The 17,831-nt window shown below is 42.4% G+C and overlaps 1 long non-coding RNA gene across 1 annotated transcript in view; it reads right to left on the bottom strand.

Annotated features, from left to right (window-relative positions):
- Window positions 1-10,112, bottom strand: part of LOC119655764 — a 58,402-nt gene extending 48,290 nt beyond the window's left edge. The window contains exons 1-2 of the long non-coding RNA XR_005249951.1: window positions 9,994-10,112; window positions 9,604-9,921 (exon numbers count right to left, since the gene is read on the bottom strand). This is a non-coding gene — a long non-coding RNA (uncharacterized LOC119655764). The remainder of the gene's footprint in view (window positions 1-9,603; window positions 9,922-9,993) is intronic.
- Window positions 10,113-17,831: the final 7,719 nt, after the last annotated feature.

The raw sequence follows: 17,831 nt of genomic DNA, 5'->3' as shown, positions 1-17,831 counted from the left end.
GCTGATGCGGTGTAATTAAGGGAAGGGATTAAGCAGTGGTCCCTCTATTGTAGGGGTTAAACGTTGTTGAGTAAGGTAGCGATGGAGGACCGGGCAAGATCTTTATTTTGACTCATTTCCTTCTTTGTATTTAACTATAAAATGCATCGATAAGATTAGGCATTGGCTTAAACTTTTCTGGAGAAATTGTTTTATTCTTAACAATTGGTCATGGTGGGCGAAGATTGTCACTTTTAAGCGTGCTTCCGTTTTTCCCCATTAAGACTTCTTGGTAATGATTACTTTTTACTTAGATGAGGGAAGAAAGAAGAAAATTTAATTTTTGGATGATGATTAAATTTGGAGGGTGCGCTATTACCAATACAATCTTTTCCGTAACGAACTTGTTGTAAGAAAGTGCTTTGAAAACGATATAGTTAAATTTTTAATAACGTCTAAATAGAACGGCCGTATAGCCAAAGTTTCTTCTCATTAGAAGAACACAAAATCTTCCCCAGCTGAAGCGTATGTATAGCTTCCAGTGCCCGACTTGCATTGAATGCTTCTCCCTAATTATGTCGAAGCAATGGGACATTTACATAACTATTACTTCATCAGCACTTCTAGTATATTTCTAGGAATCAGAGTTAGTTAATTAATTGGAAATTTCTTCGTTCGCGGGGATATTTACATTTTGCTTTCAGTTTGTTTTAAGGACTGCCACCAATGTCAGCACCCTTCATATTTTCTCGGTTCATTCTAGAATAATGGGTACAAATTGCCGCCGCACTCCCATAACACTAGGAAAATGAAGGCACAATGACCCAGCCATTAACAATATAAATTGTGTCTGATTAATTCTGACAAGAATTCTGCGCCAGAGCTGAGAATCGTCAAGACAAACTGTCTCTTGAGCCCGAGGTCGGAGAACTTCATTAGCTTGTCCCGAATTCCTCGCGGGTTCATTTCTCACAAACAGGAAAAAAGCAACCCATTTTACGTGAAATGATAAGCCTCGGCTAACAAATTATATTTTCCGTTTCTCAGTGAAAATTAAAAAGCTCTGCTAATTCTGCTCGTCGCTAGGGTACCTCTGCTGCTTGTCATCCCGGCAGTGTTATGTGTTGCTGAGTGGGAATATCCCAGCCAGTTTTTGCGTGCCAACTCGGACCGTCTTTATGGAAAGACGCCACGTCAGGCGGACGATATAGGATGTTTTTACTTTAAATGTCGAAACTGGACGCTTTAGCTTAAATGTTTCACAGAATTACATAGTTGATGGTATTGTTTTTCTAAGCGTCCTTGAAGCAGGAAAAGACAATCATGGTCCTATGAGTATCTTTCCCATTTTCGACTATTCGTGCAATTGAGATGCTCTCTGAATTATGCTGTATCGCGGAGATGCTAAAAGGCTCTTAAAGGATGGTCCGCTTGAATTTTCAGTTGAGAGCTTAGTTCTAGATTATTCCTTTCTCCTAAGGCAAATGTTTCCTCATCCTTCTTGTTAAAAACATACGAAAACTCCATTGCGATACATACTGTCGGCTTCAAGGACAATGACAAGTAGGAGTGTATGCACGGTGGGGTAATATGTACACAAGAGAGTACAGCCGAACTACAGATGCTTCGAGCGCTTTGGCACTGGCTCACAAAGCTGATGTTTCCGCTTTGCTGTGGCACCTTAAGCTGATTAAATGGTCCAGCTTTGCGCGGTGATGTAAAGCACTACATCGTTTTTCCTGAATCCCAGGTCCTGGCCTTTACAAAGTAATCCCTCTTGAGGGATTGCAGGTAGTTGAGATGTAGTCAGAATGCTGGAATAGAACCCGCTGCTGTGCAACGGCGAATAGTTATATTTTTTGCCACTGCACATAAGGAAAATGATACTTGCGAGTAAATATGGTAGTAGCGATGGTAATAGTCGACATGGCTACAGAAAAAGAAGACAAACCACTTGCCTCCTTTCTTTCGCGGATGGAATTTATCATTGCTTTGCATGAGGTTCCCCACAACTGTTTAAGATTCTGAAATATCAAAAAGTGATTTAACATCTCTTCAGTTTGGAATGATGCCTACCAATGCAAAAGGAGCAATTCGCTGCATAGTGGCAAGAGCAACGGAAATAAACACACTGGAGACTTCCAAAATTATTTTTTCGTTTGCATTAATCTTGCTTTTATTTATTAAAGCGTAAAGAGATGACTTCCTTTGAATATTTTTTATCAGGGATTTTTGTACTTTCGCACTGTGTCAGCATCCTTATCCGAGATCTCAAATCCTGCTTTCGCCATGCTTTACATAGAAGCGCATTCGGTAAATAATAGGGACTGTTGTCAGCATTGCGCTCGCAACCGTTCCTTAATCACCATCAACGGCGGAACAACCGGCATCCGGTCTAGGCCTACTTTAATAAGGAACTCCAGACATCCCGGTTTTGCGCCGATATCCACCAATCCCTAAAAACTGCCTGTAGTCCTGGCCTGCGCCATCGTTCCATCTTAAGTTTTGACCCTATGGTGAGACGCTTCGAGTGGAACTGTTTTGCTGCTTGTTTGCTGCTGTTTTTCTGTACTCATACATAAAAAGGGCGATATCACCCAGTGCAGCAATTATAGAGGTATCACGTTGCTGAGAACGATCTGCAAGATATTCTCCACTATCTTGCGAGGCCGGATAGCCTCATACGCCAGAACATCATTGGCCTACACCAAAGAGGCTCACTCTGGGCAAATCAGCAACAGATCAGATTTTCTCTCTGCGGCAAGCGATGGAAAAACTGTCGGAAAATGGACATAAGTTGCACCATCTTTTCATTGTCTTAAAGGTCACCTATCATAGCATAGCCAGGGTAAAACTGTACACGGCCAAGAGAAAATTCTGTATCTCAACGAAATTAATAAGACTTACTAGGCTAACCCTGACCAATGTGCGAGGCCAGACAAAAGCAGGAAAATCACTTACGAGACCATTCAACATCAACAATGGTCTAAGATAAGGGGATGCACTATCATGAATATTCTTCAACATAACCCTGGAAAAAGTGATTTGCGACGCAGACGTAGAGAGGTAGAGAGAGGTACCATCCTCTTCAAGTCCAAACCGAGATATACAGTCTACCTTACTCCAGATCGAGCAGGCGACGCAGGATCTCGGGCTGCACATTAATTAAGGTAAGACGAAGTATACGGTGGCAACGTCAGCGCCAAAAACCAAAGATCGAACAACATCGAATTGCATTAGCCAAACGAGAACAATGAAGATAGGAGACTGCAACTTTGAGACCGTTAAAAATTTCTCCTATCTAGGGTCACAACCGATAACAACCGTGACGATTAAATCCGCGAACGGTTGTTGGCAGCCAACAGAGCCTTCCTCTTCTTTTTCTTCAGCCTTTGTCCCGTTCACAAGCGGGGTCGGCTCGTCGTGATCGGCTTCGCCATTTGGCTTTATCGAATGCCTCATCTGGGTGCAATCTCGAGGCTTTCAAATCCCCATCCAGCGTATCAAGCCACCGTTGCTTAGGTCTGCCTTTTGGTCGTTTACCATCGACTTCGATGTTCAGACCAATCTTGGCAAGTGAATTCTCGTTTGCACGAATTGCGCGACCATACCATCGAAGACGCCTCTCTCGCAACAGAGCCTATTTCAGCTTATAAATGCTGTTCCGGTTGAAATGTCTCAGCTCTTTTTGTACAAGACCAAGATCTTGCCAGTCCTCATGTATTCTTCGGGAGGCTTCATAACGACGAAATCTATTAACGATACCATGGCTGATTGGCTGTGGATAAAATCCGGCTCAATAGGTTACGGTGGGGGGCTCACTTAATCCGTATGGATGAGGATGGTCCAGCCCGGAAAGTTTATAAGGGCAATATATACAGTAGAAAAAGAAGCCGAGGCAGACCCTGCCTAAGATGGAGCGATGGCATAGGTCGGGACGCCAGACAGCTTTTAAGGATATCGAATTGGTGGACCTCGGGGCAAAACCGGGATGTCTGGAGTTCCGTATTAAGGCAGGCCAAGACCGGATACCGGTTGTTGCGCCGCTGATGATGATGAATAAAAGGAAGATTTTCCCACTTATTCCCTGAGACGCTACGACCATTAGAGTATATTGAATCCTGTCAGCTCTTGTCTGAAACCGGCCTTGGACCGCCTGTAGGCAGTTTCTTTAGAAATAGTTTTTATTGAATTATTAATAGGTATGTGAAAGGGAGCTCATATTATTCCATTTTATAAACTAGTGGGAATACCGGAAGCTCGGCGCTTCAGGTATAGGAGTTTCGTGTTCATCTTATGTGAGCCAATCTCTCTTATATATTGCCAAACAAAATATGCGTATGTACATTCAACAGGCATAAATATTCTGCACAAAATTGATCTAACGCATATTCCCTTACATACACGTCCAAATTATTGGGCCCTACCCACAAATTTCTTTAGCATATACGTATACACACACATGCCTCTCTCCAGTAATTGATACTGATATGCAAATAACTAAAAAGAAAATAATAAAGAAGAAAACGAAAGTATCTGCAAGGACCCCGCCGTTCATATAAGGTTACACACACATATGATGATGATGTCATACGCATCCTAGAATGAATGATTTCACTAACTTTGTCAGTAATAGTTGGATTGCATTTAAACTTTCTAGTGCAAACTAATGCCAAATTTTGTATTTTTGGGGCAAACTTAAGGGGTTCTTTTGAGTAAATTTAAAAACTAAAATTATCATAGAACTAATTAAAGAACGTCTTGAATGTTTGCTCCATAGAGAGCACGTTTCCGCTGCCTGATCGTTCTGCAGTGACTACATGAACACCCTTCGAATCATTTTAGAGCGGTATTTAGAGTTCGGAATACCGGCGCACCTTTTCTCTATTGATACCGAGAATGTTTTCGGCAGTTTCATCAGAACCACCAGAAGGGGCCTTTTTCGACATCTGGTTGGTCAGTATGTGGTGGGCATGTAGTGAAGAAATGAACCACATAATCAGTTAAGGTAATAATGAGCATTGCCGATCGGTCGTCAAATCGTTCGACTTCTTTAATAGTGTCACAGGAACTCTTAGAAATGGCTGAGGTAACAATTCACGGGCTACCAAAGTAGATGAGTTTACTACCTTTTGGCCGGGTCCACGTTGTATGTCACAGCTTCTATCACAACAGAATTGGATTTCTTCCGGTATGGTAGGGTAGGTATCAGTGGCCGCTCCGAAGAGCCCAATTAGCGCTTTGGTGCGCCGTTTTGATGCCACAAACTCCTAAGACCGTGACTGCTGTTATGGGAACAGGGAAGCAGAGTCCAGCCGGCTCGGATCTTCAGAGCCAGCCCGTAGCATTCACGAAGAAAAGCAGCTCGCAACCCTACAGCTAGAAATCTCTCTGAGGTCCCAAAAGAATGGTTTACCCAGTGTCCGCAGCCTGACTCTAGCCAGAGCTGGGCAATCGCAGAGAAAATGCATGAGGGTTTCCCTTACTTCTCCGCAGCTTCGGCAATGCGAGTTGTAGGGTATGCCGAGCCTAGCAGCATGGTCCCCTATGGACCAGTGCCCCGTGCAGACCGCCGTAATCTTCAATGCGTTTGCACGCGTCTGGCGCAGGATCTCTCGTGATCGGGCTATGTTATAAGCGGGCCAAATTCTCCTTGACTTGGCACAGCTTGTAAGCCTTCGCGATCTCAGGTCCGCGGCTGCTAGGTAGTGCGAGTAGACTCGGCCCCCGAGAGCCGCCAGCGGAACACCGACTGTATTCGCCGAGGGACTGTCAAGCGCAAAGCCTTGCCTGGCCAATCCGTCAGCCCGCTCATTTCCCTCTATGTTCCTATGCCCGGGAACCCAGAGGAGAGTGACCTTGAGCGTGCCGCCCAGATTGTTGAGCGCGTCTCTACACTGCCCCACCAGCCGGGAATATATCGTCGTTGAATACAAGGCCTTGATGGCCGCTTGGCTGTCGGTCAGAATGGCTATATTACGCTTGGGACTCGAATCACGCTCCAGCCATCGATAGACTTCCAATATCGCCAGTACTTCCGCCTGGAATACACTGGCGAAACCTGGGAGACCATATGACTTGGATACACCGTGTGTATTCGCGGGCCGACTCCATAGGCCATCTTTGATCCGTCCGTAAAGAATACCGTGTCATAGTCTTGCAACACGCCGCCCGTTTTCCACTTTGCCCTGGTTGGAAGGTCCACAGCAAAGTTTCTCGTGAAGTTCAGCTTGCGTGTGACATAGTCCATGGGGGATGCCCAGATTTCTCGAGGTATTTCATCTAGGATGTTGCTGTGGCCGTAGGACTTCGCTGTCCAGCATCCGGACTCACGTAGTCTGACGGCACTGCACGCTGCAACATATTTGATGTGGAGGTCTAGGGGGAGGAAATGCAGGAGTACATTGAGAACATCTGCCGGGCAGGACTGCAGGGCCCCCGTAGCACCTGCACACGCGGTTCTTTGAATCCTATTAAGCTTCGTTCTATTGTATTTCTTCTTCAAAGCCTGCCACCATACAATAGAGCCGTACGTCAGGATCGGACGCACAACAGCGGTGTACATCCAGAGAACCATCCTCGGCCGGAGAATTCCGGTATGCTTCTTTCGAATAGCTTTTGCAAGTTTTCCCGTTTTACCAGTGAGGCACAATATTAAGCCAGCAGACACGGTTTTGTGTGTCTCGGACTAATTTCATGTGTATTTCTAATAAGGTGAACTAAGGTCCTGGTGAACCTATTGAATTAATACGCGCTAATTTTCGAGTTAGAAATAGCTCTGTCCTTGTTGTTCTCTTCGTCAGCCTAAATAAATTTGGGTAGGACCCAGTACAGGAGTTTGCAATCAAATTGTCCAACCCGAAAAGTGTAAAAATTCATTTTCTTCGATATAAGGAAGTTCTTATCACGTTCGTAATTACCAAATGAGCTGACATGGAATATAATGTCGACCGATATATTTTTAATGCTATGATCAGCGATGTTGAGTTCATACATATTGACATTGATATCCGCATCTTGACATGGATTACGAAAGCTCCGAAAATTTTTCTTCCACAATTTACTAGCACATCAGGAAAACAGTACCTTCCCTGGTTTCTGCTTCCACATCTCTCCCATACAGGGATCGCGATTTGAAATAACTCTGAAGCTTCATCGCCGCCGAAACCCTTTCTTTTAATTGCTGCATGTAATAACTACTCAGTAGTAACACACCCGCGGAGGTGCGGTTGGGGATGGAGAGAGAAAGGGGCGAACCCTCTCCGTAATCCCCTCTTTCAAATAATAATAAGAATGTTTATAATGCGAGAATAGTCTCTGTTGGGGGCGCCGTAACTTTTTAAGTGGAGGTGACCGAAATAATTATTCTACCGGGGACTTCCCTTTTCGTTCTACTTCCCAAAATAGTATTTCTGTCGAAATAACAACAGCCCTCATGTTAGAATGACTTTTATATCCGCCCTTATCGAAAATGGGAAGCAAATTTAATCTACTGAAAAAAGGATCTTGATGTTGAAGCGGATATTATTTCCCACGGAAGTGGCACTGCCAGAAGGAAAGAAGAAGTCGATGGTCGGAAGTTCAGCGCTTGAGGTATGAAAGGTTTTATATATTTCTTATGTAAGAATATTTGCCCCCTTTGTAGGTAGCTCGTAATGTTTATGAATTTGATGTTCGCAGTGAATTTGCACAAAAGGGTATTATGCTCCATATTGTTGCGTATATTACTGCAAATTTCCATGATTCAAGAATGAATTTGAGAGTGGATGGATGAAGATGAATTGGAGGATCATTTAAGGGTATCCAGCTAATGTCCAATAATATGGTAACATACTACAGGGTGCGGCAGCATAACTTCCTTTTTTAAAATGCGCGCCACTCAGTTAGTTGATGTCATAGCGGAGCGCTAGTGGTCTCGTTCAAGAGGGGATACTGTAAAGTTTTGTCCCGACATGGTTCAGTCGCCATCATGCGTTGGAATAGTGAAGAGCGTGCCTTTGCCGTTGAGGTTTACTTTTCAAGCGGATGTTCGGTTACACAACACAGCGTGCATTTCGGAATCGCTTTAATTTAGCCCCGTTGGCTCCCATCCCAGACCGCAAATCAATTGTTACATGGGTCACTACATTCAGAAAAACTGCAAGTGCGACAAAAGGAAGAACTGGAGTCCCTCGCCCCGTTAGATCACCTGAGAACATTAAAGCAATGAGAGCGTCAATGTTGCGATCGCCACGGCGTTCTGCGCGCAAACACGCATCTGCCCTTGGACTATCCGATCGTTCTGTGAGAAGAATTCTTCGTGGTGATCTTCATTTTCATCCCTATAAGATGGCGATAGTACAGGAACTTTCAGAACGGGACTTCAATTCTCGGATGAACGCGTGTGAGCTTCTTCTTGATGTCGTTCCCGAGGGCGCTATTGTTTTTTTTAGCGATGAAGCCCATTTTCATTTGTGTGGGTCAATTAACAAACAAAACATGCGCTACTGGGCTGACACCAACCCTCGAGAATTGCATCAAAAGCCTTTACATTCACCCAAAGTCACAGTGTGGTGTGCAATTTCCTCAGCTGGAATTATTGGTCCCTGGTTTTTTGAGGAAAATGAGGTTACGGTGACAGTGAATTCGGATCGGTATGTAAACATGCTACAGAATTTTTTTTCCCACGGCTAGAAAACTTGGATTTGGGGGGCACTTGGTTCCAACAAGACGGTGCAACAGCACACACTTCAAGAGTATCGATGGCTGTTTTGAGGGGACACTTTCCAGAGCGCCTTATCTCAATTAGAGGCGATTTGGAATGGCCGGCACGCTCTCCCGATCTGTCCCCTTGTGATTTTTTTCTATGGGGTTTTTTGAAATCCCGTGTTTATGTGAACCGGCTAAGAAGCCTACTAGATTTGAAGACCAACATCCAAGAAGAAATTGCCAACATAACACCTGCTATGCTAACAAGAGTCATGACAAACGCCAGAAATCGGTTTACGCAATGTATAGAGAATGGGGGACGTCACCTAACAGATTTGATCTTCAAAACAATGTAAATAAAAACTTTAGACATGTACCTACATTATAAAAAATAAATAAATATTTTCCGATGCATACAATAGTTTTTATTGAGTTTTGAAAAAAGGAAGTTATGCTGCCACACCCTGTATTATTACCTTTATTTAAACGGATATCGGTATGGAGTAGATACCGTATAGCGTCAGCTTCAGATTTTTGGATTGAGTAGTTTGTGGAAATATTAAGTGAAAGAAATGGTCACTTTCCAGCCCCTGCACTCCCCCTCTTGACATCAAATGCCAGATTTGGAAAATAGTGATCAAGACCTTTCATTTGCTACTTCGTTTAGGTGAAAAGAAAGAAATTTCACATCCCTTTTATACAAAACCTTATAAAAGTGCTGCAAAATAACCAACAAATCAAACCTTAAAGTCTATTAGTCAATCTAATAACCATAGCCGCAAATACAAAGTGAAATGGTTTCATGCGACTCTGTCAGAAAATTTCAGGACTCAATCACAACGCCAGTCATAACTGAATGTAAATTCTTACTGCTTGACTGGTTCCATTCCACATTTCATAAAATTTTACGGGATCTAGAGAAGCAATCAGACATACTTATCTCTTTTCTTGTTTCCGATTCTTGCAATTTCAGCGAGATTTACATTGTCATAACCTTAAACTTCCACAACGAGGTCTCTATAGAAAATCCTTTAATTTTTCCGCAGAATATTTTAGGCTATGCAGCAGAAGCCACTGATAAGGGCCATTCAGCTGAAATATAGGCTGATATTAAGCGATCTTCATGAAATAGTTAATTAGCCAGGGGCAATGGTAGCCCTCACGACTCAGAGAAACCTCAATATTTTCGATCCGGAAAAACTCCAACATGCACAGAATTTCTCGAAAGCTTGTAAACCGACATATGGAATGATCCTAGAGGAAGAAAGTTTAAACTTCTTCACCCACTATTACATGATTTATTTATGAATTTTAGATTTTTCTTACAAGAAAGGATTTAATGTCGAAAGGCTTGGGAGTAGGTAAAATTAAATAGATTGCATTTTGGAAGTTATATTAGGATATTGACAAATAGAGACAAAAACTTCAACAGAACTTCCAGAAAAACTAGGAAACTAATTAACGACCGATTAAGTTGACAAAATGACATATCTCAGAGCCAAGAGGTTTCCCATGGTGATATCATGGAAGGAACAGAAATTATTTCTTTGATTTTATCGCATTTTCTGATAATTGTTCTAACAATTTCCACACTCATATCAATTCGGAATCTCACTTCATTACTCACTGTCTGGAACTTTCACGAGTTACAGGAAACTCGAAGCTTTTCTAGAAATCCTTGTGAAGCTGGCATGTCTATAAATACGCACAAGTGAAAACATGGACACTCGAAAGCCAAAGAATAGAAGACAGAAGGAAAGAGATTAGTTTAAGTGGTTCAGCAGAAAAGAAGAGACACAAATTAATTATCTTGCGATCAAGGATTAAATTCAGTAACAGAGGGCAGGGTTTATATGTACGCAGTTTCATTAGGCCTGACGGAGAAAGTACGGAAGAGCCAAGTGGTAACATACACAGTGAATAGAACCACTTCTATGGGGTGAGTGTTGCATTAATGACTTCAAGAGGCTCTGTGTAGAATTGCCTTTTCCACATAATTGGAGGAACTACAATACAATATTTAAAACCGTACTTGTTTACTGATCCAATAAGATATATAACAACAAAGTTTCTTTGACGACATTATCACCGGGAAACCGAAAGCTCGGCGCTTCAGGTATGAGAGGTTTTGTTGGTCTTTCCTGTAATAATATTTGGGTATACGATGATTTCATTTATACATAGCTCGTAATGTATATACGTCGAACGTACCCTATATTCAATTCGACGGGGTTTTAACATTTTATCCCTTAAAAAGTATCAATTTAACGCAAAAAAGCAACTTCGACCTACTGTAATTTGTTAATAATATTAGGATTTACACCAAACCAGTGCCGGTGCTCCCTTTCGCAACGTTCCATGCACAGAAAGAACGCCGTCCATCACTTCAAAGGCAATGTATTGATGGTCGTTTGCCGAGAAGTCTTTCACCCGTCCACCAGCGAGACCAGTGATTGCGACGCGAAGGTTACGTCTGGAATGCTTCCCTCGCAGCGCGGGCACCGAAACGTTGGGGTAAATCCGGTGTTTAGAACTGCTAGTCCTGTTGTCGCCACCATTTCCAGAATTCATTTCCCTCTGGAGTCTGTGTGAGGCATGCTCCATTCAAGGGCCCTGGCATTGAAGTCACCCCCGATCAGCATCCGCCCATCTGTGCCTAAGATAGCGTCCTCCAAAGCATCAATCCTATGTCGAAAGTCCGGCATCGTCTCATTCAGCGTAAGATAGACACTAAAAAACGCTATCCCTGAACACCGAATCCGGACAAAGCCATCCCCTCGGCTTTGGTTAAGAACTTTAAGGAGGGTACTATTCCGAACCCGATGGCAGCGGTGTCTGATATGTCAGGGTGCCATGAAATTGGGTCCTTGTTTTGGTATTGCTCACTGCGAACTGCGCTAGCGGTTGCACTCCGGTGCATATTGATTTGTAAGATCCGAATCATGTTGACCGCGTCTTAGCTCTTTCCAATTCTGATCTGAAGACTGGATACCACCCCGAGCACTGTGTGTAACATTCTCATCAGTCGCCCTGCGATTCCTGCATAGGACGCAGCTTTCCTTTTCATTACAGGTGTTCGCTTTATGGCCTGCCTGACCACATTAACGGCATGTTACCCTTCTGTCAGGTCCTCGACAAGTTGCAGATGTGTGTCCATAATCCAAACATCTGTAACATTTGATTAGGATGGTTCGGATTTGTACCCTACACACTATCCAACCAATTCTTATTTTCCCGCTGTTTAGGAGCTTCCTCGCGTATTCCTAGCCAACTTTCACTGCAGCGATTTTTTGGCCTCGGAAGTTCGCAGGGGTGATACCAATCCGGTCTTTGGTTACCGCCGGACATTCGCGTTTGATGGCCTCTTCTACCTCGTTTTTTTCTGTAAGGCAGTCAAGGTCTCGGATTTCCAGAGAACACGTTGGATTCAGGCTGGACACCAAAGCTTTTTCGCCCAGAAAACCTTTAACTGACTCACAGAACGTAACTTTATTTATTGCCCTCGGGACTAGTTCGACCACCCGTAGTTTCACAAATGGATACTTCTGCTTCGTTATCTTCGGGTTTGATCTTGTAATGGATTTCACTGAGGACTTCCGCAATAGCTGGCGGTCTAGTCCCCCTTTGTCTCCCCATCTTTTCTTTGGTGCTCCGTCCTTCGTATCCCCTGAGAGGTTTTTCTGATGGCGCGACGTGTTGCTGTCTCTTGCTCCTCTTCGCCTTATTCTTTTGAGCTCTGGAGTGTAACTGAGTGAAGTTTTTTTCAGATGTCCTTCCCTCCTTTCTTTTTTCCCCCAGTTCGCTTTACAATGGTCTGCCTGCGATCCGTTTGGTACTCATAGTGTTGTCGCCAGGAGGCGCGGTTGTTTCTGCTCCCCGCGGATTTTCTTTAACTCTCCATGGCCGCCTATAATATGAAATCCTGTCAGGGTGTTTCTGGATAAACATCGCAGATCCCATGCGCTTCACAACTGCCCCGCATTTCTTAATAAGCCTCTCCTCTTCAGCATGCGCCAGATTAGTTGGCAGTCCTCCCACTCGGCTTATATTCGTAATTATTAGGTTAGTTTTGGCAGTTTCCACAGTGCCTCTTTTCACAATTATAGCGTTGTGTGGTAAGGTCTGGGTTCCTGTCTCCGTTGCAGGTGCCGCATCACTTTGCGAGTCCTTCTTTCCATCTGCGCGTCCTGATGCCTCGTCGAATATTTCAGCCTTTGTTGTGACCTTCGATGGGCGCTGAGTCGTGTGACTCATTTTCGTGCTGCGTATAAACGCAGCCAGCTCACTCTTCATAACCTCTATCTCCTTGCTTGTTTTGTTGTTATATAATAATAATAATCGTTGGCGCAACAATCCATATTAGAGGACTCCCAGAGTGCCCCGGCGTGTATCGGTCATTAGCACTTTGCTCTTCACTAAGAAATTTTTTTCAAATTTTTCGTTCTGAGAACGAGACCTGTTACACTTTTTGGTGGTCATATTTTGAACCATCACACCCTTATGTTTCACTCGATATCAAATACGGAACCAGTCTCGAAAAGTTGCCCTTTCATTTCAAATCTCACATGGCCACATTTAAAAAAAAATTGCACCCTTTATTCACATGTTTGGGGAGCGCCCCCTTAAACTTAACACAAAATGGTGCCACTTGCTGCATGTAAAGGGAACAACAGACCACACGCGGTTACCAATTTTCGTGATAATCGGTCTAGCCGTTTCGGAATAAATCGGGTGTGGCACACAGACAGACAGACAGACACCGACTCGATTCCTTTTGTGTAAATACAAAACCTTAAAAAAGAAAGAATTGTTTCAAATTTGAACGAGTTGATTAATGAGTTGAAAGTGGAAATGGCAATGAGCTCATACCTAACCGAAAGAATTAAATTTACAATTTTGCTGTCGCTGATGCAGCGTTCTAATTTTAAAAAGCTGGATCGGCTATTATTTGGACTCACATACTTTAGAATTGAATACATTGTACTTTATTTGGCATGTGTAGAAAATGGGAATTAAATAATGTTAAATGTGCGGCGTGTGTAGTATTTGGATTCTTTGTTATTTTGGGGCTCGTAACTCGCACCTCTCCTCCTGGTTACGCTTTCTTCCTGAATATGCCCGCTAAAACTATTGTGTGTAGGATTTAGGTTCATCCAGAGGTTTATCTGGCTTGGAAATGAGAATCAGTCTTTATTTTTTCCACTCTGTGGCTGTGGTTAGGACAAATAATCGGTGGAGGGAGTTTGCCTTTGATTTTGCACAACACCGACGCCGGGTCCAAATCAGCTTCCTTATACAGTTGCTGGAAGTGTTCGCCTTCACTTCTTACTACGGCCACATGCAATTCTTTGTATTGTTCATGCAGCTGCTTATATCCAGATGGTTTTCTGTTTTCTTGACTGCAACTTCTGGCATTGAGCAAAGTTTTGCGGAATTCATTGCATTCAGGGTTCAGTTCAGATGTTATCCGAAATATTCATTTGCCTGCAGAACAGACAATTAGACCTTTTGTCGCAATCGTTAGCAATGTGACGCTTTTTTCGCACTTACGGTACAGCTCGAACCTGTAGTGTACACTTGTACAGTTTTTGGCCCTGTGCCTAATGTCTAGACCTCTGTGACTGATGCACTGCCAGACAGCTACATATATGAAACACATAATCCCGCACTGCCAGGCAACAGGCATATTGATTCGCTGTTCCAAACCTTGAATATAAGTTGCAAAACCACTTGGTGGAGTGTATCGTCTCCATATTTAACCAGTTTGACTGTAATTCCATCGAGTCCTAGCGACCTACGATTTTGAAGCTTCTTCCATGCATTAAGGTAGCAGTATTTGTTCGTGGTGGGAGCTGCGACTCTTCGACATTCTAGTTGTTCAACAGTTCATTAGAATTCGAACCCCGTTTCCCCAATATACCCATACGGCCGGAAAGATTTCCCTTCGCCTCGGCTGGATAAGCGATGAGGTGTATATGGCTCTATTCTACTAATTTGGAATTGATAATGCTCGACGTATCAATAGCGCTAAATTCGCTCTCGCACAACATTTTCCCTACGATGTTTTAGGGAGTAATATATGGGAAGTGACCTTCGCTATTGCTAAGAAGGTGGTAGCTCATATCTGCATCGTTTTATCGAGCTATCCTCCTCACGGAAAATGACAAATTAGGGATCGCGAAAATGCCGTGTGTTGTTTACAGTTAAAAATAATTCATGGGTTCGAAACTCCGGATTCTCAAAACAACTGAGATCAAGATAGATATCAAGATACTGAGAAGACACAATCCTCCTTTTCGCGTTAAACTCGCACATGCGTCCGATACGTAAGCTGCTCGCTCCGCCTCACATCTATCCATTGGTCATTTTCGGAGGCAGCAGTAACAACTCAAAAGAATGCTTCAGAGCAAACATCCAATTGAGGTCACCTGCTACAATTTCAGTGATTGGTTACTCTTCCAATCATCCATCTGCACTCTAGCTTCTCAACCGCTCCCTCCCCCTCCCCCCCCTCCCCAAATATTTGATCCTCGCAAGAAAGCGCTGCACCCATCAGATTTGTAATTTGGGATCAACATCTAGCGCTCGTGTGTATAACTCTCGTTCGATTAAATTGAAATACGGAGGAACATAACACTGAAGAATAATAAAGCAAATCATTTATACGAATGCGACTTCAATGCAATTTGCATTTGCACTTGGGCTGTCTTTTTTCTATAATTCAAATTGCCCACATATACAACACTCAGATGTAAATCAATTATTAAACCTACGATGCAATTATTTCAGAAAAAAGATTCCATCAGTTCTTCTTAATAATACTATATAAACGCACTGAAATTTATAGTAGGCGCGCCGCGACTTTAAACTCAACTCCCATTCCAGCTCTTCTACTGTTCATCGATCAACCGGTCCCGGTCCCGCTAATTCCCATGAAAAATACAATATCCCTCTCCTCAACGAGATTAACCGTTAGGCTAACTTGAACTATATGAACCGCTCATGTTTAAATGCATGGTCAATGTTCCTTTTTAACCGGATATGCACAATTCAAGAAATGTTATTATGCATAAATGGAAAAAAAATATTTAAAATGTAAATGAATTTTAGAAATTTTAGGGAAAGATAACAGGTTTTGGACAAATAGAAATAAACTTCTAAATTGAAAATATTATATGGTTAAATTGGGGGAAGTATATTGGAAAAGAATATTAACCATTACTGAATGCATTCCCTTTTAGGATTACCTCTAGAGAAGGCGGATGAAGTTCTGCACTTGTAGTAAAAGACGCGTACACTACAAGTTACTAATTACATTTTGAAGTTATACAAATTTTATGAATCGGATCTAATGCAGATGCTAGGTTACTAGATTTAAATGTGGTTATTAATTTCGAAATACAGACTTTGACATACATATAGAGATTCAAAAATTTTTTTTTCCCCTGGGCAGAGGTCATCCCGTGTGAAGGACTTTGTTGCGAAGAACTGGATAAAGGTACAAATACGATTTTTTCACCATATATTTATTAATATTTTGAACATACGTCCGATAGCATAGCTCATTATTGAAATACGGTGCAACTTATGCACCCATGTCCAAAAAAAGGTGCTGTCACGTTAGAGGGCACTAAGATCATCTTAAAGAAAAAAATTTAAACGTCTGCAAACTATGATTATTGAAAAATATTGAAAGATAAATTTTTGGTGCCTTCTTTACCTTTTGTTTGTAAATTTTGGTGTTTTTTCAAGGCTTCTTTAACGAATAAAAAAACAAGTCGGGAAAGCGGAAGCTTGACGCCTCAGGTATAAAAGGTTTTTGTGTTTTCCTATGTGAGGAGATAGGATATTGATAGAGATATTGAAATCGCTCAGTTCTGGGCAGGTTACTGCCATTGTCAGAACTGAGCGATTTAAATATCTGGAGGCGCAGGTTACTGCGTTTGCCAAAACTCAGTGATTTAAATATCTCGAGTCAATGCTATCAGCCAATGGAGAACTGCGTAATGAAATTGCTTCACGCATTAACGCAAGATGGATGAAGTGGCATTTCACAACTGGTGTTCTTTGTGATCGACGTATCAGCGTACGTCCCAAATCTAAAATTTACTGCAATGTCGTCCGTCTGCCGCTCTCTATAGTTCTGAGTGTTGGCCGACTATAAAAGATATTGAACGGCGTCTTGCGGTAATGGGGACGAAGATGTTGCATTGCACTGGTGGCGTGACACGTTTGGATCACGTCTGAAATGAGAATATCCGCGATCGATATAGGTTTGACCCGATCATGGAAAAACTGCGAGAGAGGCGTTTTCGATACGTAATTCACGTTAACGAAAATTCAATAACCAGTATTGGTCAAAACATCGAAGTTAATGGTAAGCAACCAAAAAGCCGGCCAAAACAACAACAAAACAATGGTGGCTTGACACGCTGGATGGGGATTTACAGGCCTCGCGATTACATCCTGATCAGGCATTTGATAAAATAAAATGACGAAACCGATCACGATGAGCCGAACCCGCTTATGAACGGGACAAAGGCTAAAGAAAAAGGAAAAGATGTGAGTAGCGGCGAGTGCACGACAGCTCCGTGTCACATGACTAAAAAATTCAGTGCTCCCCTTTTTTTTAGAAAGCGATTTAAATAAATCATTTGAACGCTCCTCACTCTGAGTTTATTATTTACAAATGCCAAGAATGTAACCTTCTTCAATGGAATTTTAATATTTCACTCGAATGTCAATTATTCTCGTTAATTATAACCTCACAATTTTATTTGTATGGCTTAGGATGCTGTTAATTCGCACGAAATTGATAAGTTTGAACTGCTATAACTTTGACACTAATAGTTGGAATTTCATGAAACTTGGCACGTGTATGTCCTCTATGTCGGTGCAAAATTTGGTATACCTAGGATGAACCTGAGGGGAGTTTTTAGTCAATTTCTAAAAGTTGATAATATACTATTAGTAAATTTATTTGAGCAGATACTGGAATGGGACATTCCTCGAAGATTAGATTTCACATAAGTGTTTTATACAAAACCTTAAAAAGGGCTGCAGATAAATAGATTCTCCATAAATGCGACTTTAATATTTCACGCGAATGTCAATTATTCCCATTAATTATGACATCAGTATCTTATTTGCAAGACCTTGGAAGC

Source organism: Hermetia illucens, chromosome 4, assembly GCF_905115235.1.
Source record: "Hermetia illucens chromosome 4, iHerIll2.2.curated.20191125, whole genome shotgun sequence".
Classification (NCBI taxonomy): domain Eukaryota; kingdom Metazoa; phylum Arthropoda; class Insecta; order Diptera; family Stratiomyidae; genus Hermetia; species Hermetia illucens.
The sequence above is the reverse complement of the archived record's forward strand: the minus strand, read 5'-3'. Positions and strand labels throughout refer to the sequence as shown.